Source organism: Camarhynchus parvulus, chromosome 3 (genome assembly GCF_901933205.1).
Source record: "Camarhynchus parvulus chromosome 3, STF_HiC, whole genome shotgun sequence".
NCBI classification, from domain to species: Eukaryota; Metazoa; Chordata; class Aves; order Passeriformes; family Thraupidae; genus Camarhynchus; species Camarhynchus parvulus.
Genome location: NC_044573.1, coordinates 54,330,808 through 54,356,847, shown reverse-complemented (window position 1 = coordinate 54,356,847; position 26,040 = coordinate 54,330,808).

The following is a 26,040-nucleotide window of genomic DNA, read 5'->3' as shown; positions in this document are numbered from 1 at the left end:
GTAATAACAGGACAAGATAGGCTTTGAACTGAAAGAGAGTAAGTTTGGATTAAATAGTAAGAAGAAATTCTCCACTCTGAGGGTAGTAAGGCATGGGACCATGTTGCCCAAAGAAGTGTCCCATCCCTGGAAGTGTTCCAGCTCAGGCTGGGTGGAGCTGTGAGCAATGTGGTCTGAATATTCCATTTTCTAGTGGAAAGTGCTCCTGTCCGTGACAGGCAGGCATGGGATATAGAGCAGCAGGATGATCTCTAAGGCCCTTTCCAACACAGGCTATTTTCTGATTCTGTGATTTCATGAAAATACTTGTTTTCATGTGAATGAAAGAGAAGAGATTAACATGTTTTGTCTATGGAAACATTGACAGTCGGAGGGAAAACTGTTTGGAGAAAACAGATGGAAATTTCATGCAGTCTTAGCACTCTCTACATGCTGTGAAAAAATATATGAAAATGAGCTACATGAACTTTTGATGCATAATGAAATTAAACTCAGATTAAGATCCAGGTTTAGTACTTAAAATTTTTTGTATTCCTGAAAACCTAAGAGCTGTTCCTGCGGTCATCACAACTGTAATTTGGAATGCTTTCCAGGACTGGACTCTAAATTAGTATCTCAGTAATAGAATGGATAATGATTATTGCTGGGTCCAGTGAGCTCTCAGGATATCTGCAGCTGGCACACCCTGGTGGCACCCATGCACAGAAGGACACACCTGCTCAGGAGACACCAGGAGTCAGGTTTTTCTGGCCACACTGACCTCGTTCCTGAGCACAGTCCTGACAAAGATGAGTTTTCTGTACCTTGCAGGAGAGTACAAAGGTAACCTCTTTTGTTGTATTCATCTCAGAGAAAACTGCTATAGTGCTGTAGGGATTTTTTTTTTTGCTTGTTTTTTCCCCACATTGTGGATTTAAAATTTTTTTAAGTATTTGGGTTGGTTTTTTTTTTGGGAGCGGGGTTTCATTTGGATTTTTGGAGGATTTTTTGTTTGATTGAGCTTTTTTGTTTGTTTCTTTCCGTGGGTTTTTTTGTGGGATTTTTTGGGGTTTTTAGGTTTTTTTAGTTTTGTTTTTTGTTAGGCTGTGCTTTATCATAAAACTCAGACCATATATCTTTCTTGAACATTGTGGGAAAAAATTATTTTCTGAATAAAACCATCTCTACCCCTAAACAAACAAATATCTTTTCAAAGCTATACATGACAGAAGTTAAGAAATATGGCAAATTTTTGTGGCTAAAAATCGTCGAATGTTTTCAAAAGACAACTGACTATTCCAGTTTCAGCTAAATGTTCTTTTCAGTCTCTAAGCAAATAACAATGGTTAGGCCTGGAGAACTGTGGGAGAGTTAGGATGTGAGCAGGAAGACTTTCCAGGGACAGTGGGGATGAAGGCCCCCTGAGAACATCTATTATTTACTCCTATCATTCTATTTTTCCACTGTAAAATGTAGATATTTAAAGGAAGATCCAGTGACCTACGATGAACTTAAAAACCTCAAATTCTGATTATAAGACAAGCAGGTATTGGATATTTATGTTTTGGTACTCAGAAAAAAATTTCCAGTGATGTACCATGGATTTAAAAACATCCCTTGTAAAGGTGGGCTCAGGTGTTCAAGTCTAATAGTGGAATCAGTTGATCTGCTACTGAAGCAGGTGTTGCAGTAGTCTGAGAATCTGTAGCGTCAAGGTTTCCAGAAAATAGTCTTATCATAAGTGGTCGCTGCTGCTGTCTTCTACAACAACCTTCATCTGAATGAAGATGTTTCACAGAGATTATGAAACACGTGAATTGTGTAAAAAGCATTTATTGAACATTTCAAACCATTACTTCCATAAATGGTTAACCAGTAGTTTGAAAAGTTCTGTGATTGTTGTTTCTTGCAGGTACAACCAGTGGTAGTTGAGGAGCTTGTGAAAGTTTTATTTTGTGAGCCATTTCAAAACAAAGTGAGGAGCCAATATTCCCTGTGGAATAACTTTTCTGAAAAATCTTCATATGGATCTTTCAGAATGTGTCACTTTATATATAAATAGGATATATTTAAGTGAGCATGTAACACAAGAAAATAAATTTTAAAAGTTTTTATTTTTATTTTATTTTTATCCATTAAGTGCTTTGAAAGGATCAGTCCCTGTTGTAAGCTTTGATTCTTCTATGAAACTCATAAGTAAAGATTTGATCTATCAGCGGTTTAAGCTTTATTCCACATCATGACATTAAATTAAGAATCAGTTAAAGTATTTAAATGATTCTTTTTTGTATGTAGAGGATTTATCATTGCTAGCAGAAAAAAAAAAAAGAAAAAAAAAAGAAAGAAGACAACATATGGTTAAAGAGTAATGATTTCCCAGAGGTTTATTTTCCTGTGATTTATGGGTCTTCTCATCCTTTGTTTGTACACCAAGCCTTCTGGTATTCTGCAGCTGAAGCTGAAATGTATTTTATATGTGAATAATTTTGGCTGTTCTAAGAGGTAGGGATTTGGCACTGAGATGAGTGTAATCAACTTAGTATAAATGTTTTATTAATCTGTCACAAAGAATCACTTTCAACTCGAGACAAGAGTACACAGTACTCCAGAGAAGGAACTTTAAGGGGCTTGGTTTAGAGGGTCACTGAACTCAAAGTAAGGCCAAAGGATGTGTCCTTTGGAAAGCAGGCAGGGCCATGGCTGGGAATGGCCCTGGGTCTCCAGGTAGAGACAGGAAGGGGCTCTGTGCTGAATTGCTCCCAAGTAGTGACTGAGAGTGAATAAACAAAGCTGCCATGTTCTTCCTTGGGGTAAATAAAGTTGTCCCTATAATTTTTCTAGTATTGGAAACTTCAGTAGCCCTATTCACTTATCAGTGCATCTCCCAAGATGTTTGAGCTATTGGAGCAGCTGCTTTCCCTGCTCAAAGGAGGGAGCCAAGGGAGCTTCAAATTGTTTTTTAGGAACTTCAGCTCTGATTGCCAGAGGTGTTTGCAGATGACTAACCCACTGATAATTACTATGGACATTACTGCTTGCCTTGTTTTTAGCTCCACTTGAAAGGGAGCAATTATTTTTGCAGAATGTTTACCCTGCAAGGCCCAAACACATCTAGTTGTTGCATTTTATTTTTTTTTTTAATCTGACTCAAAGAAACTGAGTTTGTGACCAAGTTTTTTCCATATTTCTTAATTACTTTATCATTACTGCATAAAACCACCCTATATTTTATGTAAAAAGACTGTATTTGCAGATCATATATCTAATACTTTGCTCATTTCAAATCAAGAAACACAGGAAACAAAGGATACTATTTACCTTTATAGTAAAGAGGTTAATAGACACATTAAAATTTACATACAGATTAACTTTTATACATCTCCTCAGGAATAAATACAGGATGTAATTTGATTGTTCAGGATAAGGAGACAATCCTACACCTGAACATACCTTCCTAACACTTTCAGTCACAGAATATTCTCCTGTATTTTGAATTTTGAATGAAGATGATATTTCCAGTATGCAAATGTACCTGTTCATCCCTGACTGGTCCCCTGCTGTTGGGAAGGAGAGTTCTTCTGGCAGCTGGAGAAAAAAATTAAAATATCTGTCCCTTAGCAGTAAAAAGCCAGTATTTAAAAGGGGGAATGTGCTCAGGAAGTTAGGAGACTGCTTAACATTGGTGCATAAGACATACAGGGGAACTAAAGCATATTGCAGTAGGAATGATTAGTTCTGCACTTGACTGATATACCTGAGGAGCTGCCCACCCACAGGGACTGTGCTGCTGTGCTGTATAAACCCAAGCAGCTGCAGGGTTACCATATCTTTATATAATGGCATTAATGTTTTACCAGTTGCTTCTAAAAATATTTCAATGAGACATCCCAGGATCACATTTCTTTTTGATGGCTGTTTGAGTCACCCAGGACTTCAACTAATTCCAGCAAGCAAGACCAGAACTGACATTGTTATTCTTATAGCCACTTTGTACTGTTACATTTTGTATAATTTTTTCCTCTAGCTGCAAGTCAGCTAACCCTTACAAGATCAGATAGAAGTCCTCGGTGTTAACTTAGCCTCAAATTCCTTTTTCTGGATAAAATGACACCTCCAGGTAGTAGCCTCAATCTGTCATTTTTTGGGGTTTTGGTTTGTTTTTTTTTTTTTTTTTTTTTTTTTTTTGTTTTTTTTTTTTTTTTTTTTTTTCCTCTTTTTTTCTTTTTCTGTCATTTATCAAGATGCTTCAGAGTTAGGTCATCAATCTGTGTGTTGATAGATTTAAAAATGGCTTTTTGTTTTGAACAAGGTCCAGGGACTTCTGCTCAACCCTTAATCATTTGTTTCTGTGCTTAGAGTTTTCTGCTTCTTCAGTACTTTTGTTTCTTTCATTGTCACTCATTGCCCACTAGACCTCACAGTGCTAAATTCCATAATCTGCCTATATTTGTAGATAAAACTAAAATTCAATTTTTAAAATGTGTGACATAAGAAGAAAAGTCAAAGATGTTAGCCCAGGATATTTTTCTACTATCCAAAATTTTGTTATAGAGAAAACAGAGGGTATCATTATACATAAGAATGAGAGGACTGTAAAAGGCTTTGCAAAAATAAAACTTTTAGATTTGAGATTAGGAGTCTTTCTAAGTAACTAGCTATAAGCAATGATTAAAGGTTATCTTTGTATGATTGTGGTCCTATGTCCTGTTGCTAGAAGCTATTAAAAAGTTTTGATTAATATTTTGAGATAGAGATTATTTAAACTTAATTTCTAGGGCTCTGTTCTGCTTGTATCTCACATGGAAATACATCAATTTCTCATTACTCAACCCAATAAAGCTGCCTTCTTTTTCCACTGCAATTTCTTTATGGAAAACTCAGGAAAGATAAATATTCATTTCATTAGGGTTATAACTTAATCTTCTGTACAGAGGCTTTTGTTCTTCAGAAATCAGTAATGTGGGAAGAAGCTAACCCTACAATGGGCGTACACATACCCATGGGGATATAGTTGAAGGGAGCTGTAGCTGTTCCCATATTCCATAAAAAAAGATCAATTTCCCTTGCCTACTATTTATGCAATACCAGCGGTGTTGCCAGATGAAATTTTACCAATTTATAGTAACAATGACATTAAAACTTTTTTTGTTTTTTGTTTAATACACCATCTGGCATCCTCATCTATCAATGATGATCCTTGGTGGCAAAATGTATTGCTCTTTTGATGAAGTTTGGAAAGTTAATGCATACAAATATCCCAAAAGTGGGAGCCAAGAGTGTAGCTCCAGACTGGTTTCAATGATACCCACTAACTGGACAAGAAGCCATGGCCATAAACTAAACTACAAGAAGTTCTACCTAAACATAAGGAAAAGTTTCATTACATTTAGGGTGGCAAACCACTGCAAGAGGCTGCCCAGGAAGGTTGTGCAGTGTCCCTCTCTGGAGACATTCAAAACCTGGAGACATTCCTGGGTCACCTGCTGTAGGTGACCCTGCCTTGACAGAGGGTTGGACTAGATGATCCCCAGGGTTCCTTTCCAGCCCTAAAAATTCTGTGATTACCAATTCAGAGATTCTGTGAAAGATGTATTACCCAGCAAGGCTCCTGCTTTGTGTTTGGAGTTAGAATCAGGTTTGGTTCTTATCTTGCTCTTCTTTTTCTCACTTAGGCCAGATTATGACAAAGACTTCAGCTGCACTTTCAGTCTCTCCAGGCCTGTCACATTCTTCCTCTTCTCTGTCACTGATTTTTACCCACCTCTGAGGAAAGAAAAATTAAAAAAAAAGGAGATAATAATTTTTTAATATAATTTTGATTTCTTGGTATATCTTCAAATGAGAACATTGCTTGTCAATGAGTAAGTCAGTCAGTCCTGCCCATGGTCTACAACTTTTTGTCCCTAATTGCTAGTTTGCAGCTTGAAAATATGGTAGAATTGTAAGTAGATTGTTTTTGGTTTTTTTTTACTTTTTGGTCTTTTACAAATACCAAATAGTACAAAACTTAAATAAAATATTTTGAAGTGAAAACATATACTTTATAATCGTTACCTGGCGGACATTACAGTTTCTTTTCTGTTTAAAAATACCTGTGTTCATTCTGTGTGCATTGACATCCCAATTTAGTGCTCTGTACATTTTTCCATTATAATTTCTTCTTGAAGAAGACTAAGACAACTCTGATATTGGTGTTACATTGCCTGAGTTTTTTTATCAGGCACAAGGCTTTTCTCTTCAAAGTATGCCATGACCAATGGGATGAAGATTTGTACTTTAAGAACAGATTCAAATAATTTGGCTAAAAGAAAAGGTGAAAAACTATGCCAGGACATCCTGTGGTTTAAGCTCTCCTGAAAAAGCTGAAGCTACAGCTTTTTGTTCTTCCCAGGAGAGTGGATGAGGTAGACCTCCAGTGTCATAGGTCTGATGGAGAGTAGGGCAGAAAGAAGAGCCCTGTTGCCTGAGATTTCACCTAGCCTAGTGTGCTGCAAGATTCCCAGTGGGATTACCATCCCAGAAAGAAGGCAGTGGGTGGCTCTTCCCTACTGAGCAGAGCGAACCTAGTGCTTGAAGTGTCGGAGCCTTGAGTATGTGCAAAAAGCTGGCATTGGTATTGTTCAAATAATTTAACAGGTTAAGTGCTTGGAATGTTAAGTAGAAGCTTTTGGAAGTATAAAACCGAGCACCCAGAGCTGGCTAGGATTTAATTCAACAGGTGATCACAAATGTTAAAACCTGACCTTTTAGAATGGTGTCTGTGAAAGTTTTGTGCCACTTATGTCCCACTACTAGTTGGCAAACAGTTCCTCTCTCAGTCTCATTAAAAAATATGTTGGGTATTATGTCAGATAACTTGAGAAGATCAAACTAAAATTGCTTTGGAGTGTTACCATCCAAATTTGTTGGTGATAGTGTGACAGTACCACCCTGTTATGTCAGGTTGGAATTCTGACAGAAATCTTGTCTGCTAAATTTTTATCAAGATAGAAAAAGCTTAAGCCTTTTCCATAGTAAAATTAGCATAATTTTTGCAACTGGACTAGACAAAGTCTATTCTTCTTTTTCTTTTTTCTTTCCCTTGTTTTTATTTTTTTTACAGATGGCTCATTTTGAAGTTCCATTCTCAGGAAAAGAAAAAAAAAGTCAATTCTATTGACTCAGTAACTTTAAATGTCACCCAAATGTCATTTTTAAAGTAGATGAGAACATTTTCCCTACTGAAATGTGTGACTCTAATGATCTAAATTCCTTTGAAAATATGAGCATCTTCACTTAGAATTCAATACAACAATGGTGTAACAAAGTAAATGTGTTTAAACTTATTCTATGATGAAAAGAGCACATATTGGCATATGGAAAGACCAAATGTCAACATTCCTTCTTCAGGGACCTTTATTTTTTTATCATAGTTGTCACTCAGGGTGATGCAGTATGTGTCAGTTGCTACAAACTGAGCTCTGCGGTAAAGTATTGTTTGTGAAGGAAACATTGGCTTGCTGTTCTCTAGAAGATTTGATGAAAATGGAGGTGATGACAAACTGCTGTTTATTCAGGAAAACAAAAATAAACCTTTTATGAGGAATAAATAGGAAAGGTGAATTACCTCTTTTAACTAAGAAATAGGGTAAGAAATCCTAGAAAACAAAGGTTGTAGGGTGTAAGGCTACAAGTCAAATGATGTATGTTTTCACAGATGAGATACAGCGAAGTTGTAGTTCAGAGGAAGACACACTGACATTAAGGTGAAGTACAGGATTCAATTCTTCTATGTTAATGAAGTTAGAGCAAGCAAGGGGCTAGAGTAAGTTGAGTTTACTGGGAGTCATGTATTTGATTTACTGTATATATGTAATTAGTAATGAATATGCACATTAGTGAGATGACTTTTCAAAGCTGTTCCCAAAAATAACATTATATAATTTCCACTATTCATCTTTTCCTAAATTAATAAAATACTAATTTTTTTTTTTAGTATTGACTTTGAGTAACTAAGAAATTTATTGAGTTTATAACTTGTTTGGTTTATTCAAATACATTTTCCTGTATTAACTATAACTGATTCTTTCCCTATTCAGGGAATGATGCTAACATAAGAAATCATTTAAGCTTCATTAAACTGTTGAATATTGAGTACCCATAAAATAAAGAATAAATCTCAGCCAACAGTCTTCCAAATATGACACTAATCACACTATCCAGCACTAGGAGGACATCCTAAAATGTAGTTTTCTAAGAAGGATAATTCTAATAATAATAATAATTTCACACATGCCTGTAAACTCTTGTTTTATTGTGTTTAAAATAAAACTCCCTTAGCATGAGAATTACAGAAGAGAGACCAGTTCTGAGAAGCATTATCCACACCAGAACCTTAGAAAAAGCCTCTAAATGTAAACAACCAAGGGAAATACCTATTGGAGTCAAACCCTCAGTAACCATAAAAACCTACAAAAATTTTTTCCTAAATTATTTCTTTCTACATGCTCTTATAATCAAGAAAAAAGTGAGAAAACATCATATCTATCTCAGTGTCTCTGGAAAAGTTCTTGCAGGTAGTTAAAGAAAGACAAGAATGTGTGTAAGAAGGAAATGAAATTTCATACTCAAAACTGTAATAAACTAGTACTAACACCTATTAGAAGCCTGTTGAAACCAAATCTGATTTATGTAGCTAAACTTCTCACCAGAATATAAAATTTTAAAAGGATTCCACCAGATTTTCTGATGTTGCAAGTTTTTATTCCACCACACAACTAAAGATAAGACAGTCATGCAACTTCAGAAGACAAAAAATTAAGAAAATAAGCAAAGCTAAAAAGAGCAGCACAGCACTGATAAAACTCATACTTTTGAATGCTAAATTAGGTTTTTAACATGATAGGGTTATTTTACAGGAGCTTATAGGTGTTAGGTGACATGTATGATACTTCCAAAGTCTCAGGAAAAACTCCCTCCTTGGGGCTATTTTACTAAGACAGTGACATTATTTATGCAGTGTCAAAAAATGTGGAAGCCTATACTCCTTACAAGTAACATAGGTTTTAGCTACCTTAAGTAGCTATTTCAGTTCTTAAGACTGAAACAAAGACATTACTGGGCAAGTAGCAGGACAAAGTAGTGAAAAATGTTGGAGACAAGTAAAGGTTTTAAGAGAATCAGATGGACAGTTAATAGAGCTAGACCATGGACAAACCTTTAATGCATCAAGGAAATGAAAATAAACATAATGAAATAATAGTACATGTTGGCTGGCACATGTGAACTTCTGTAATTAAGTCACATTAAGATCTCAGCATTGTGATGCACGAGGAAATGACCCTTTTCCATGCTTTGAGAAAATATTTGGGTAGATCAGAGATCTTAGATGCTGTTACCAGATGTAATGTGATATTTAGGTCTAATACTGCATTTTAGTTTAAGTCATACCACAAAGAAGTAAAACACAATTAACAATGGAAAGAGGAAGCAGAATACAGCTGTTCAAGACACCATACTTTGTGATGTATTTGTTGTATTTTTCTTCTCTCCTGTAAGTATGTACTTCAAATAATTTAATTTGAATGAAACAGGTCAAAGTGGAAAGACGCGAGCTTGACTAGAGGTTGAATAGCTCATTTCCTGACACCATGCAATATGCTATTATCATTCTGCACTAGAATTAAACAAAGCCCTCTACAATGGGTTCTCAAATGTAGACTGTGTCAAAAGGTCTCTCTACAGATCCAAGCTAGCACTTAGGAGAAAGGTAACAAGCTCTATATATAATCTGATTTCTTTTAAAGTTTTTTTAATAAGATTTCTAATATAGACAATAGTTCAATGGAAGTGCTGTATGCAGTTTGAAAAATACCAAGATAAGGTGTAGGTAAACAATCTGTCTGTGAACATTAACATACTGGAATCTTCTGAAAAGATTCTTCAGGTGTTGGTGACTAGTATTCAGATACTTTTCTGCTTGAAAAGAAAAAAAACATTTACAATCAAATTTTTATATTTACATATTCCTGGCTTTCATCAAAGCAGATTTTTCTAGGGATAATAGTTACAAGGCAAAATATTTTTCTCTAGGCTACCCTAAAGTTATGTCACTCACGTGGGCTCTTCTTAATGCATGACAAGTAAAATAACATGATTTTAAAATGTGTACGAAAATTTTTGCCTAAAAGATGTGTACAGACACACTTTAAGCATAGAACAGATATTCTCATGTGTTTGAGACCTTCAAAGGCAGTTGCATGGTCGTACCTTTGAAGGATCAGGCCTCAACTTTTTAAACGCCCTATATATGTTCACCAAATGAATGCAAGAGACATGCAAGGCACCAAATACAGCAGCTGAATCTCAGAATCTCAAATGGGTTAGTTTCCAAATCCCTAAGCAGTAGATAGATTTCAAATATTCACTGAGGGTATTAGTCACAGTGTATAGCAGTAAAACCACTGTGCTGCTGTCAGGAATAATGAAAACTACACTTGTTTTTCCTGATAGAAAATAAAATATAGCCTCTAATCCTGAAGCTTTGTTCATTACAGCTCTTTAACTTCCATTCTGCGCAGAATGAAGTAAAACAGCAGGCAGTGCTGGTACAGAATATAAGGCTGCTATGTCATGCAATTATTGCCTCATAAATCAACAGTCCAGGGCAAAGCAATGTCTGTTGGATTCCACCATCTGGAAAACAGCAGATATTTCTCTTGCCAAAGAAGTTTTGCAGTCACAAACAACATGAGATTGACTTTTTACCCTGATCTTTGCCATATTAGCAGCTGGTATTATTGAATCCTGGTCCTTATGACAACAATATTTTTACAGGAAGCTGAACAACAAAAATGACTAGACAACCCTTAACACCCATGCTATACTCGAAAAACCCTTTCGTTTTTTAATGTTTACACTGTTGCTGTAATCAAATCAATAAAACATTTTAAGAAATACTTGAGTTCTTAGTACAATTTAATACACACAGCCATTAATAATTTTTTGCAATATTGACACATCATTAAATATATAGGTTATATTCTTTATTTCTGCTGATATGAAATTTTGATTATTAGACATGATTAATTACTCCAGTTCCATTGATATTGCAAGCAGCTGTTTAAAGCTATTGGTGAGAAGTAAAAGTTTTGGAGTTGAAATTACATTCTGCTAATGAAGACAATTAACAGAAACTTCTTATACTCAAAGGGAACCTTCCAGTAAAAATTATGCTGAAAATAATTTTGAAGGTGCAATTCATTTGATCAAAAATTCATCAGTTCATCCAGCATACATTTGAAAGCAAGTACACACTTGAAATAAATAATTGGGATTTAATTGATTCTTATAATTTATCCTATTTTTGATGAGGAATGTTATGAAGAACCTAAATACTTACCAATGTTAAAAGCTGTTCTATTAAAAATCTTGCAGCAATATCTCATTAAGTATGTAAAAGATATTCCTACACAGTTTGTTTAGCTCATTTTCTGGTGGGCCTCACTGCCTGCTGAACCCTGTGCAGCACCCAGCTCCCTTGCTGAACCCCAGGAATTTAGTGAGGAATGCAGAGGTGCTGGCTTAATGGTTGGACTCGATGATCTTATAGGTCTGTTCCAACAGAAATGATTCTATGATTCTATAAACTTAAAAACAAAAGAAGGAAACTAGTACTGTTTTGTATGTAGGCATTAATGCTTTTTGAAAGAGTTAGTTTTCTCTTGAAGCAACATGCATAAACTTCATGATACCGAGGGGAAAAGAATCAAGTAGTGCAAAACTAGCAAAATTAAAATGTGGAGTTTATTGGCCCAGTAAAAAATAATCTTGATTTCGAACTCGACACTGAAACTAAATGGCAGTTTCTTCTTCAGTGGACATTAAGGTTTCTTCCAGAAGAAATTTTGGTTTAGCAGTTCAAATCTTACCTTTGGTCTTTCACTGAATAGCATTCACATAGAATAGGAGAGGAATGTGGATACCTTGAGTATATCAGGGCACTTGAAATATTTGAGGTTTTGCTGTTCTCTCCTCAGAGTCCAGAGCCTGTTGGGGATGCATTATGCTGGAGGATGAAACTGTTCATGGCAAAGGGGCTGAATGCAGTGACTGTTCTGAAGCCTGCCAACATGCTTAGTGAGCAGATTACCCCTAAAATGCATCAAAATCGTGATTGTCTTTTATCTACTCATTCCAGATTGCAAAAGAGATAGTGTCTTTGTCAGGGTGATGATTAGTAGTAAAGCACAAAACATGCAGTACACAGATTAAAGGATTTCCACACTGTTCTATCAGTGACCAACAAAGGATGAGGAAATCTTGGTAGAAACAGCTAGCTGCTAAAAGCCATGATCTTCCCTCTGCATAAATTGGAGGACCTCCTCAAAGTATGACTATTAAGAGAGAGAATTTAAAGCTACTTAAACACAATGACTTGCCCTACTAAACTGCTTCACTTAGTCCAATTTAAAAGAAACAGAACAGATGGGAAAGTGAAGCTGTAGGTCAAAGACTGATGGGTTTCATCCAGGCCAGAAAAACCAACCATGTCAAGAAAAATCTTCCAGTCAGGAAGTCCATATCTTGTAAGGTAAAATTGATATAATGATCCATGTTATTTCTTTGATTTATTTCAACTAGGCCTTTTCTATTGAAATTAGAAGTACATGAGGCCCATCTAAAAGTAGAACTTCCTCAAGTCACGGTGCTTTGAAGGTCTTAGATTAAGTCGCAGGAACGAGGTACATGCTTTGACCTCAGTGGCAAAGAATGACATTGCTGGGCATTTAGGGACAACTCTAACAGACAATTCCTTAATGACTACAGCCAAAACTTACTTTAGAAATCAGAGAGAGTATTTGAGGCTGTAATCTGGTCTTTTCTTTCTTTAAAATGGGTGGTACATTTTTCAGTGCTTGAAACATAAACTGAGAGAATAACATTTTGGAATAACAGTTGGAAAATTTCTGCTTGGTAGCTCTCTAGTAAAAATAAAAAAAGATACAAACTATAAATAAACAGCGTGTTATGATGTTTCTTCAGTTATGATACAATAATGCTTTTGAGAACTGCTGAAATCACAACTGCAAATTAGATTTTTAGTCTTATTCATTTTTTGGTTTTCCTATTTAAATGTAGCTTTTCTAGCATAATCTCCTTGCCCTGGGGTTGTTTTTCTCTCAGCAATAACAGTTATCTTGCAGTGTTTCGCTTAGGAGCTTGGGCAAAGGAATATTCTTTATTCCTTTGCAGCATTTAACAGTAAGGCTTTCTTATTAAATTCCTGGTTAGTTTGCTTTTGTGCACAGTCTGTATCTTGTGTGGATGTCTTTCAGTTTCAAAGAATATACCCATTCTCAAATAAATTCAGAATTCATGCATGGCTGAGTGGTAACAGATGTTTTTACTGATTATCCTATTGCTTTACTTTCAGAAGATCAGCTCTTCCTAAACGGTCAGTTGTACTATTGCTCATAACACCGTGTTTTCTTCAAAGAGTTTAATAATTTTGTAATCAATTTATGTTTAAGAAAAATGTGTATAAATACTGAAATGTAAAAAAAAAAAAACAAGGAAAAGAAAACTTGGAAGAGGTTACATCCTGGTAACTGCTGTTCTTAAAAGGATACCCAAAGGATATTTTTCAAGCTCAGTCTCCACTTAAGTGCAAAATTTTTCATCATTTAGGGATTGTTATCAATTATTTTATTGCAAACTCTTTCTCCTTTTCTTCCCCGGCCACTGCTTTAACCATCTCCTGTAAGACCATTGCTGCTGTGGTCTTTAGCACTGTTTTGGCACAGCAGAAGAGCAGCGTAAGGTGTTTGTGCTTTGTGTAAGGATGAAGGGGTGCTGATAAAGAAATCAGTGAAAGCACCTGTCACTACTCAGGCACAAAGCAAATTGTGCACAGAGGCTGCCATGTACCTTAAGCCCTCAGGCACATGTGAGAGAGACTTCCCCAAATGCCTTACGGCCAGATTGGTGAGGTGCACCTGTGCCACCACTGTGTAGGGACTGAAAATCTTCTGCCAGGGGTCCTGCTGCCCAGCAAGACAAACAGGCACTGAGTGTTGAGCCTGCTGGCTTCAAATTGAAGGAAAATCTTGAAAGTCTGAGTGGGGTGAAAGCCAACACACCCTTGGTGCTGAAGGCTCCTGGAATAGATGCTGCTTATTTGCAAAAAAAGAAATGAGCTAGATTAAGGCAGAGGTATAATAACATACAGTTTTGTGTTGCACAGTGATTTTGAGGAAGCCAGGGGCTATGCTTCCTTGTAAACAGCAAGGTGATGAGACACCCCCACTCCAGCTGCACTCTCCCCATTCATAGAAGGTTTATGGTGGATGTGAGATTTTAAGGGAGAATTTCAATTTATCCAGCAAGCTTACATACACAGGCTATCAGAAATGTTCCAGTAATTTGCATGATTGGCTTAAGAAAACATGGCCTACACAAACTTTGGACTAAAAGATTATTGTGTTCTTGGCAGTTTCACTGGAACTGGTTTTACTTCTCTTTAATTAACCACTCCTGTTTCTCAGGCTCTCTAAAACAAGAAAGAGCTTATACTTTTCCAAAGACAAGAAGCAATTTGTGTGAGATAGCTTTTTTTTTCCACTGAGTATGAATCATTTATTTATTTATTGACAATGTTGAAGAATATACTAGGGACAAAACAATATCTGGCATTTTTCCTGGGTTAGAAATTGCACTGTCTTTCTTTAAGAGAAATATCTTTACTGGGTTTAACGGGGAAAATGCCAAAGTGTTTTGACTGCATGTGGAGAGAAAGTACACCAAACAGTCTATACAGGACTTCCAAAAACTTGAAGGATTTTTTTCTAATTCATTAAATTTGATTTTATATCACAAGTTATTCTATTGTGTTGTTATGGTAACATTAACTGGGTTGCCAACAAAACTGTATTTCCTGCTAGAGCAGTGGTATGAATTTATCACATTGGACATACTGAGCAATTTCTATTTCCATGCCTACCATAATTATTTTGGCTCTTAATTTGAATAGCATTTGATTTGCAATGCAAGAAACTGGTATCAAAGGAAATATACACACTGTTGATATTAATGGTTTCTGTATTCTTTATGCAGACCTGTTTTCCTGTAAACAAAATTCTCCCTAGGGTAGAAATGTACGTAATATATGTCCATGCAGGACTTGTCTCAGAGAAAATTTTGAATGAGGAAAATTAAAGCATGACACACCCTGCGGTACATTTAATCACCATTAAATGTAGCTTTGCAAGTCAGTTTTAGTGGATGAAAGTCAAATAAGTGTACTTTTTGGAAGTTTTGCAAGAGGTTTGGTCAGAAGGTCACTCTTTTGAAAACACAAATATCTTTGTCCTTATGGCAGCTGTCTATATAAATAAAAAAGGATTTGCTAATTGTTAATACAGATGTCTTTGACACCATAGTCTACAATTTTAACTGTAAGGAAAGCTGCTTAGCTGGAAATGTGTAGTGTTGCTAGCAAAATATTTTCATCTGAGTGTTTTTCCACTTACATGAATTTTAAAATAAATTTCTGATAATATTTTTCTATCAGAAAAACATTGTGTTCTAAATATTTTTATAACCATTTGAAAAGTTTCTGTTCTAACACAAGCAAATATTTAAAATCTCACTCTTCACTGTTAGGTGGAAAGAAAATAAAGCATAAAATACTGGCAAGTACTGTTAATTATATCTGTTTCCCAGCCAGGGCATCTGGTTTTTTGGCAGACATCCTTGGCAGATCTGTTATACCAGAGGCTCTGAGTTCCTTTTCCTGAGAATCTTGTTTTGACTATTTTGCGAAGTGGGAAATAGCCACTGATGTTCCTACTCTTTATGACATTTGGGAATCTAATTTTGCCTGAGACCTTCAAGGAAAAGTTCTATAGGTCTGGCCAGTTAAAGGATTGCATCATACTATTTCTTAGGAAATTGGTTTTGACCACAGCATTGCTTGTGGAAAGTGCCTGCTGTCTAAATATTATCTGAATTATACTTAAACAAATCCAGAACAAGCTAGACACAGAATTTCTGGTTCGGGGGCCTCTTTTTTAAAACAAAAAAGCTAGGAAATATCTAAAGGAAGGTCAGCAGCCCTTACTGATTAGCCCTTTTTATAACAGCCATTCTGTAACTGAATACTGTTGCTTGGGTACTTTGCAGCCTGGCTGGGAGCAAACAATGTATTTGATCTGTAAATTGTTCATGTTGTTCTAATCATATTCTATTCATCTACTCATAAAACATGACTGCACTGATACTGTAACTAGTATTAGTCATGCCTTAGCCCTCAAACTGCCCTCAAGAGGACTTATCATGAAATAAAGTCATATTCAAAATGTAGATCTATTGACTATAGTCCTCCTGAATATTCTTTGTTCATTAATTTCTAAGAGAAATACATTTATGAATTATTTTCATACAATTAATTAGAAAGAGTTCCTTGGTTTTGGTGTTCAGGATTTATTATTTAGTCTTTTTAATGTGTAGTCTGTTCAATAGGTGTGTTTTGGTAAAATTACAAGCAGTTCCAGCAGAATAGCATTTGCTTAAGTTGGAGAAATGTGGAAATTTTTAGAATTACAGCATAAATTGTGCTAACAAGCTGAGGAAAGCTTATCTCATTTCCCATCTTTTACAATAAAAATTAGAAGCATAACTTTTCAGAAGCTGCTGAGTTTAGAGCCAGGACTCAAAGCCAAAACCCAGAATTGGGTTCAGCTTCTGCTTGAAATTGGATCCCTTTACAGACACTGCAAGGGAACACTCAAAAAGCACAGGAACACAAAAGTCAACAGACCACTTGAAGATCCTGACAATTACTTTCCTGTATTCAATATAGATCCAGAACATCAAAGCTATCATAACTAAGTATAGCTACATTTCCGTCAGCTGGCAGTAACAGGGATTGGTGGTTGTTAAATATTTTAGTAATTTTTATTACATGGCTGTAATATGTCAGATTCATTACCAAATATCTTGTGTGTCTTTCTGAATGGTTTTAGTAATTCTATAGTATTTTGAATACAGCTGCCCATATTTGCTCTGAATAAAAGGTTACTTCAAAACTGTTTTCTGAAAAGTACTTATCTGAAGGTTCATAGATCTGTAAATGGAGACACAATAATTGAAAGTCTTGTTCACTGAGTAACTTCAGAGATGAATTTTTCATGATTCTCCCAGTTCTAGCAATATTTGCTACCAGTTACTTTTCTTGTGTCAAAATAGGAAATAATGAAGAATAGAGAAGCTATTACTCTGATAGTATGAGTAATGAGTAAAGAGTACTAAGATTACTTTGTCTACAGAAAGAACTCTCAAAATAACCTGTTCCACAGAAGACTATGCATTTTCTTGCCCTGTTTTCTGAGTTCATTGTAGAACTAGATATCAAAATGTGTCCACTGTGTGTGACCATGTCTGTCTTGCATAACATCTTGTCTTTGGTGCTTGCATGCTTCTAGGAGATGCTGAAGGGATTAAGATTTTTTTTATCTGTTTTCCTAGTTAGCGTCTGACAATCCATTGACTAGAAGCCAGAATTTACAGTACTAAAAATCTCTTTTCTTTCATTAATCTACTAGTTCCTTTTTATTCCCATCTATCAGTTTGCCATCTGCTATTCCTAATAACCTCTGTTAATGCATTATGCAAAGAAGTACTCATCTTGTTTAAACTTGTCAAATGCTTTCACTTAATACACATTGCTCACTTTCTATCCATTCGGGACTTCATACAGAACTACCATATCTCACACTTGTTGCTTTTCCAGAGAGCCCTAGAGACCTCTTCTTTTGTAGATACCAAGTTATGTTTTGTTCATTATTTGGTGCCTTTCCTAATTTAAAAAAAAATCATCTTTAAAGAGAAGGAGAGAAGAGAAAACCCACATCAGAAATCTATTGCTTTTACTTAAATAGCTTCTCTTATCCTTTGCCAACCTTGTTTCCTTAAAATGTTTTGGAAAAGGATTTTGGACGTCTATGGTGTTGAATGGATCATGGTTTCCTACATGTCTGCAAATCCCAAATAATTTTATAATAGAGACACAAATGACAAATGAGAAAACCATCTCCCTCTGCTCTATTTTCATGGTTTCATTCATTCATTATCTTCTTTCCCATAGTTTAAAAAAGTCTGAATCATCTGTAAATCAAACTTACTCAAGAGCAGTTTCTTATTGGGTCCTTTACAGATTATGACATTATATTTTCTGATTTCTACTGCTCACATGCTGATATATACACATATGACAAAGAGGTTACATAGCACAAGTCATAAGATGGTAACTTTGGATTAGATTTTGTTGTAACTTTTAGGCAAATATGATTTGATCTTGGCATTTTGTTGTTGTTCTCTTTGCCAGTGTGTTCTAAAGCATTTCCTAATGACACTTATGTTTGATCTGGTACTTTGGACTCATTCTGAATGAGAACTGGCTTTGGTCTGGAAAGATCCTTTAGTTCTTCAACAGGGAATACTGATCCAAAGGGCTAATTTTGGTTTTCTGCTTATCACCACTGAGTGGTCTCTTTATGTCAAAATTAAAAACTTATCTCTCTCACTTGAAAGAACAGAGAAAAAAATCTAGGATAGACCTAGATTATGCCTTTTCTAGAATGAGAAAGGTCTAAGAAAGGTCTGGAATTGGATAAGGATGTCCACTGCAGGATAGCTTATATTTATTTAATAGACAATTAAATAGACAATTTAAGAGACAATTCAGATGCCAACAATATAAAGGTGTCATAGGGCTTAGAGAATTCTGCAGTCTTCTCTAGGGCTGCACAGTTTTCTGGGTGGCAGAATGACTGGTGGACTGTTTGTCCAGTCTGGTTCATGCTACAGGACCAAGCAGTGACTGGCCCCAATATAGGAAAACAATTTCATATCCATAGAGTAGCACAGTAGTACAGCTATGGCAGTACTGGGATTTTTCTGTGTTTAGCTCAACAGCTTCTTGGTGGTTCTTGGTGACTGGGAATTACAATTTCCTTGGTAGGTTGGCAGCATGAATTCTGTTGAGAAAACATGACACTGGCATGATATAAGCTCAATGCAAACTTCCTAGGTAGAAGTGGCCTCTGAAAGTAAGTCAAAGTACACAATTAATGCATTGATCCAGGTAATTGCCCAGGTTATTAGTGGCTGGTTACAGATAATGTGTTTGCAAAAGACATGACCTTACTTGCATTGAACTTTGTCAGAGATTAATCCCTGTTTAGGATCTCTTTAAAAAGTGATCCTATGCAGTTTGCAGCTCCTATTTCAAGTGTTTGTTGATGCATCACAGCTTGTGTGGCCCATTTTTCTCTCTGTCAGGAGGAAATCTTGGATACCTTTACTTATTCTCACAAAATATAATTAAAATGATAATATCTTACAGGAGAATATAACAATTCACCAGCTATTCTCCTGGAAGCACGGAAATTGTTGATCTTATCAAAGGACATGTTAGAACTTATAAGATGGTAGCCCAGAGAATTTTTTCAGTTTGTTTTCAGAGGGGCTGTAAGATAAAAGTGTCTTTACCTCTTCTAAGGGAAGCAAAAGCCTTGTAGATCAGGAAAGAACCTGCTGCATTCATCATCACGTGATCTGTACCACAGGGCTTGCACCTTCCCTTCTCAATAAACATTAATTAGTTAATTCTTATTTATATATTTGAGAAAGAGCGGTATTGAAAACAAGCTCTGCAATACAAAGGACATCATTAATCTAAGACAACTGTGAGGAAAAAAAACAGGTCCATCCTCAACCCAAAAAACTGCTCTGCAGATATTACAATGGAATATGTGAAGTTATAAACTGTAGTCACCAATTGGTCAGATAAAACTGAATTGCATAAGGTGAACTGAAATAGACTGGAGATGTGCAGCAGAGAATTGTCTTGCTATTGGGAAATCAGTTTATAGCTTGCAGAGCTGAAATACCAGCCCTAAATTTGTCAGTGCTGAACACCACCAGAGGCAAGATCATGGGAGAAGTTTGCACTCCAGCAATTCTCTGCTCTACCTGAGCAATGGCAGTGTTCAAGATAAAGCCTTGCAGACCTAATCTTGATAATATCATAGAATTACAGACAGATAAAATAAGTCTGATTTCCTAACTTATGACAGGTATTTAGCATCTGAAGATCAAGGTAGTTAATCCACACGTCTCTAACTCTTAATATTTTGAGCAAGTGAAGAACTAAATATTCCCTTTTCAAAGCATTTGATAGAGTGAATGATAGACATTTACTTTTGTTTCATCCATTGCTTGTCAGAGACATTGATTATTCTCATGATTGTTCAAGAAGGGCAATTAATTAAAAATATAAGAGAAAAATTAAAAATAAGAAAGAATATATAAGAGGAAGGAAATCTCTTTATTCAGCTATGACTCCTTACATAAAGCTACTGAAAATACATCCAGCTATCTCATCCTAAGGGTAGCTTTCTATATGAGAGCTCTAACAAAATAAAATATTTTCCTTGATCATAAATCATATGTTCCTTTGATTCCAATTTTTTCCCAGAAACAAACCAAAATGAAATCTATAAGCAAAGTAATTTCAAAATGAAAAGTCAATGTGCTTTTATTAAAAAATATTCCCAAAAGCAAAGAAATATTTATTTTGTTATTTTTGTTCTCCTTTTTTCTGGAGCTAAATATCAAATATTTTTATGAAAACAAAGTGAATTACAGAAACTTTAATTTTTTGCCCATTCAATATCACTTCTGCTTATCCTGGTCAAGACATACTCTGAACAGTGATATACTGAAATTTGACACAAACTGTTATAAGGATTTAATTTACCCTCTGTGATGCAGATAAAATTCTGTGCCTCTCAGTATTTCCATCTAATCATATATTAGATATGAAATTTTATTTTAATGTAGAACACTTATTCTCTTATAAATCATTCTGTGAATTTTCATCCCAGATCCCATATTAAAAACTAGGTCTATTTTCTTTTACTCTGTTTATCACTAGGAAATATCAAGCTTCAGCAGTGTTCAGTGCATTGAAAAGCATTTCTGAGGTCAAAGAAGTACCCACATGTCCCTTTTTGTTACTTTTCTATCTGTATAGGTTACTAAGTACAGATCTAGGTAGCTTGTCTTCAAAACCAAGATTAAAGGTCAGCAGTATTCCAAATGGGCCAATTGCTCTGGGCACCACAGTCACAGGACTATGCTCTTATTAGTCTTTAAGACCTGGGAGTTTTAGGAGATTTCTGAACGAGTCTTTACAGCATTTAATGGCCCCAGCTGTTACTGTTTAACGAGACAAAAATAATTGTATGAATTTATGCTTACTTAAGCCTACATATCTTCAAAACATATCCCATCCGATTGTTTTCAGACACTTGGTGACTTTTTGATAAACCAGGAGCCCTGTTGCAGAATAATGAAAGACGATGGTCTGGACAAGGCTACTGATAATGAGATGTCTAAAACCATTACATTCACCCTGAAACATGCGCATGAAACGGGATCCTAGTTAAAAGAGTAACCACTGCTTTTTCAATTAGCATTTTCTTCTTGGTGCCGTTATGCTGATCACTGCACTACAGTATAGAGGTAGCCAAACCATGCTGGAATCTACACAGAAGTTTACTAATAAAATTAAAACTCTGGAAGGAAGAGTGCACAGCTCCAAAATGAGACTAAATTAGTATTGATTTGCTATTGTAGACAGATTACTTCTTCTGCTCAGGTTTACTTCTCACTTGTTAAGACATGCCCATGTTGTTTTTGACGGCAGGAAAGACAAAATTGTGTCTGAGTACTAAAATAAACGTCATAATTAAACAGGAAGGCTTAGCAGATACTTGTGTTTGCGCAGAAGCCTGAAAGAACATTTTCTTCTTTTCATTTGTATCTCAGGAAAAATAGACTGTGGCTCTAAGCGTATAAATTCACCATATTCTGTGTTGCAGTGAAGCTTAATCAGCACTTACCCTCTACAATTTAGTCTGGAAAAAATCAGGGTTGTCAAAATTATTTTCACCATAGTTAATTCTCACTATCTCAGATGAACAGGAATTAGATTCAGTTCTTCCATTTAAAGATGGTTTCCTATATAATATATACAAGCTATATTTTTTCATTCTTTGCATTCATGACTTGCATTTGGCTCTTTCATGTTAGATTTATATTATAATTAATACTTATCATATATTTATGGACATTTTAGCTGTCTTAGATGTTCCATCAAGCCACATAATCTGCAGTTTTTCTTATACTTTCTTTCAATTAATTTTAATTTATTTTAGAAAATTTAGGTTATAAATCCTGTTAGATATTCCACAACAGAGGACAGCTTTTCTGTATTTGATAAACAAATCTAATATTTACATCCATTTTGCTTAGTATTATTCCTATTAGTATAAATTTAGTTCTAAGTCAGATTCTAAAAAATCTCTACTAGGATTATATATTGTTACATATTACTATTTTTGCCAGCCCTGTTTATATTGCTAAGTTTTACAAGGACTTGTTGATCAAAATTGATCTTGATTGGCATGATCATGTGCTGCATGCCTCCCACATAATATTTTCCACTGTCATATCTGTGGCTACTGTTATTCTAATAGGATTCTATACAAGATAAGTGGGGAAAAGATATGATCCTATGTATTCACTGTTGAAAAACAGTAAGTCTGACTTTCCATGGCCAACATATCCTGAGGTACTGCATTTACTGATTATAAGACATGGGCAAGAAAGACTGGTGAAATAGTTTGGAATTAACTCAAATTTTCTCATAAATCAGTTTATCATCAGTGACACTGACATTAATTGAAATGAAAATAAACACAAATTTAATAAATTGTTAAATATACATAAACCTTTGCTTTCTTTGAAAAAGAAGGCGATACTCTTATAACTTAATACTGAGCAAATTAAATACAAGTCAGCAGTTGAAAGTAATGAATAAGGTTTGCAGTAGAATCAGGTTTGCAAGGCACTGAACTCTATTTATAAAATAAAGAATGAAATAGACAAATTCACACACCTTGTTAAATGCTCCTGTGCTTAATTTTTCTATTATTTAGGCATTTTTTCCTGGATTCTATGGTAGTTGACACACAAACCCAGGGCCCGTGTGTATTCACTTGTACACTGTCTTCTGAATCTTTCCTCGTATCTCTCCTGACAGGAGTACTACAACAGGTTGGGAAATTCGGTGTTTAGAGGAGTCAGCCTCATATCATTTTCACAGGTGGATGCTGAAGATGTGGTTTTGGGTCTGCTCCTTGCTAGGGGTAAGGATGCCTGTACTGAGGAGCCAGGTTATGTTAAATCCCAGACAGGGCTCTTCCTAAGCAATTCCCCATTACAATCTTCTAGAGTGATTACTGAAAGGTATGTGATTTTTTTCTTCATGATTCTCAGGGTTAAAAGAAATATTTTTCTTCTCACCAACTTTTAGAATGTTTGCTTGGGGAAAAAGAGCACATAGCTTATTGATCATGGCATGAATATCTAGAATAATTCCTAGCCAGAAGAGTAGATGCTGAAATAAAGGCAGAAAGCTTTATCTTTTAATGTATCAATGCACAAAAGCATAAGAAGACAGAACGATGGCAGCTTCTCTCTGTGTTTTTAAATTTTAGCAATCTTATAATTTACTAATCATTCTGGAAGTCTTTATGTATTTAATAAACACTTTGATATCTGGTCCCCTGATTGCCAAACAGATGATATGGAGAATGGAAAGGATTTATGCAGTTGTTTTTAACAGAGAAAGATAAAATCTATAAATGGGAATAGTTTCAGCAAAGTAATTTTTTTTTCAAGTAGAAATGGCATTTTCTAAGGAGATAGAATAGTGGAATGTGCCACTGGCAAATCAGGGGATACTAGTGTGTTTTAAAAAAGTGTGAAACCCCTGAAAGTTCATACCACTGTGATAGACTGTGCTTTTCCCATAGCTCTCAAGAACTTGCAGAAGTATTCCTCCTTTCCCAAAATATCGAAGATTTTATAAAGTAAGAAGTACACACAACCCATTATTTGCTCCTGCCCCCTCCTAGTGGAGAGTGAGATAAAGAAGAACAGGGAGGAAAAAGCAGGGAATGCATTAGCATTCAAGTGCTAGCTGAATGGAGATTTTAACAATTCCCATTGGTCTAGTGAAAGGTGCCCCTGACCATGGCAAAGGATATGGAACAAGAAGAAAATCTAAATTTCTTTTCCATCACACACAATTCTGTGATTCTGTGATAACCTGTATACTACAGAGCACCTATCTGTTGTATTACACACATTTACAACAATACTTATATATTACAGTGTCCATCCCCTCCAGGGGCTTTTTCTAAAGGACACAGCCAGAAGCATCTGCAGCTAATCCAGCCGCGATCCAATGAAGGATATTGCTGCTAAATTGTTACAGAGCCCTGGCACGTCCACAGGCTTCAGAGCCCACCCTCTTAGGATTCTCCAACCCCCTCCTGGGGTCTATCCTCTTCTGGGAGCTTCAGAGTACATCCTCTCCAGGGATTCTCCAACCCTCTCCTGGGGGTCTATCCTCTTCTGGGATTATTCATTCCCTCCAGGGGAACTCACCATCTTCTCCTGGTCCTCGCAGCAGCCATCTCCTGCTTCTTGCAGTCTTCCCCTGCTTCTTGCAGCAGCCTTCTCCTGGTTCCTGCAGTCTTTCTCCTGCTTCTTGCAGAAGCCTTCTCCTGCAGTTTTCTAGTTCTTGCAGTCTTCTGACTCCACCCTTTTATGCTACTTGTTCATAATTGGTTACAGGTGTGGTTCCTAATGGGCCCCAGCTGCAACTCATTGGGGGATAAGATTACATACTGTGCCCCCTTACAATTCTCCCTACGCCTATCAGGGCAACTATTAAACACTGATTTTTTTCGCTAAGTTACATGTATGTGAATCAGGGAGACCGAGCTATGAGTTAGCAAAGGAAACAATCCCAGCTCAGCTGTTTGTATGCATCCCATAATCTCACTGATGGGCCAGGTTTTTAGTTCTAAGTGCTGAAGTTTGGCAGGATGGCACTGATGACGCTGCTGCCTTTTACTGGGGTACAGTTTATTCCTCCTTGACTTTCAACAAACAGAGAAAAGTAAGAGTCTGAACAATCTGGAGCTGCAGTTTGTTAGCTCTTCAAGGTTGCAAAAGCTCATTGAGAAGCAGACAATCTCCAATCTCCGCAAAGCACAGGCACTTCACAGGGAGAAACAACACAACTATGTCTGCCTGAATTAGCAAAAGGGATGTCTAGAGGTCTTTCATCTCATTCCTGTTCGATTAATAGTTAGACATAATCCAGACATTAATGAGGGATGCAGCTGGAATTGCAAAGAAGTAACATAATTAGTCCCTGAATTTAATCATTCGCAAAATTACATAGAAATGCTGTGCTTTCTTATTTTAAATAAGTCTATTTTGTTTGGGCTTTTTCTAACTGGACTTTTTTTATACACTCTAAGTTCTGCCATGTGGAAATATATCTTAGGAAACTCCCTTCCTGCCTCTCAAATGTTAAAAAAAAATCATAAAATTGTAGAATATCCTCAGCTGAAAGGGACCCATCAGGATCGCCAAGTTGAGCTCCTGGCCCTGCACAGCACCATCCCCAAGAGTCACACCATGTGCCTGAGAACATTGTTCGAACACTCCTTGAGGTTCATCAGGCTGGTGCTGTAATCACTTCCCTGGGGAGACTATTCCAGTGCTCAACCATCTTCTGGGTGAAGAACCTGTTTCTAATACCAGTCTAAACCTCCCTGACCCAACTTCAGGCCATTCCCTCAGGTCCTGTCACTGGTCACCACAGAGAGGAGATCAGGGCCTGCCCCTCCCCTTCGCCTCAGAAGGCAGTTTTAAGCAGCTCTGAGGTCTCTCCTTAGTCTCCTTTTCAAGATGAACAGACAAAGTGACCTCAGCTGTTTCTGGGTACTTCAGGTGTTCATTAGCTTTAACAGTAATTTTGTGTTGTAACACAATTGCTTAAAATCTTTTGCCTCCATTTATGATAGATTTCTCTGGGCTTTTTTAAGTTTGATATGAAGAAATTGCTAAAGATGAAGAGTACCTTTAAAAAAC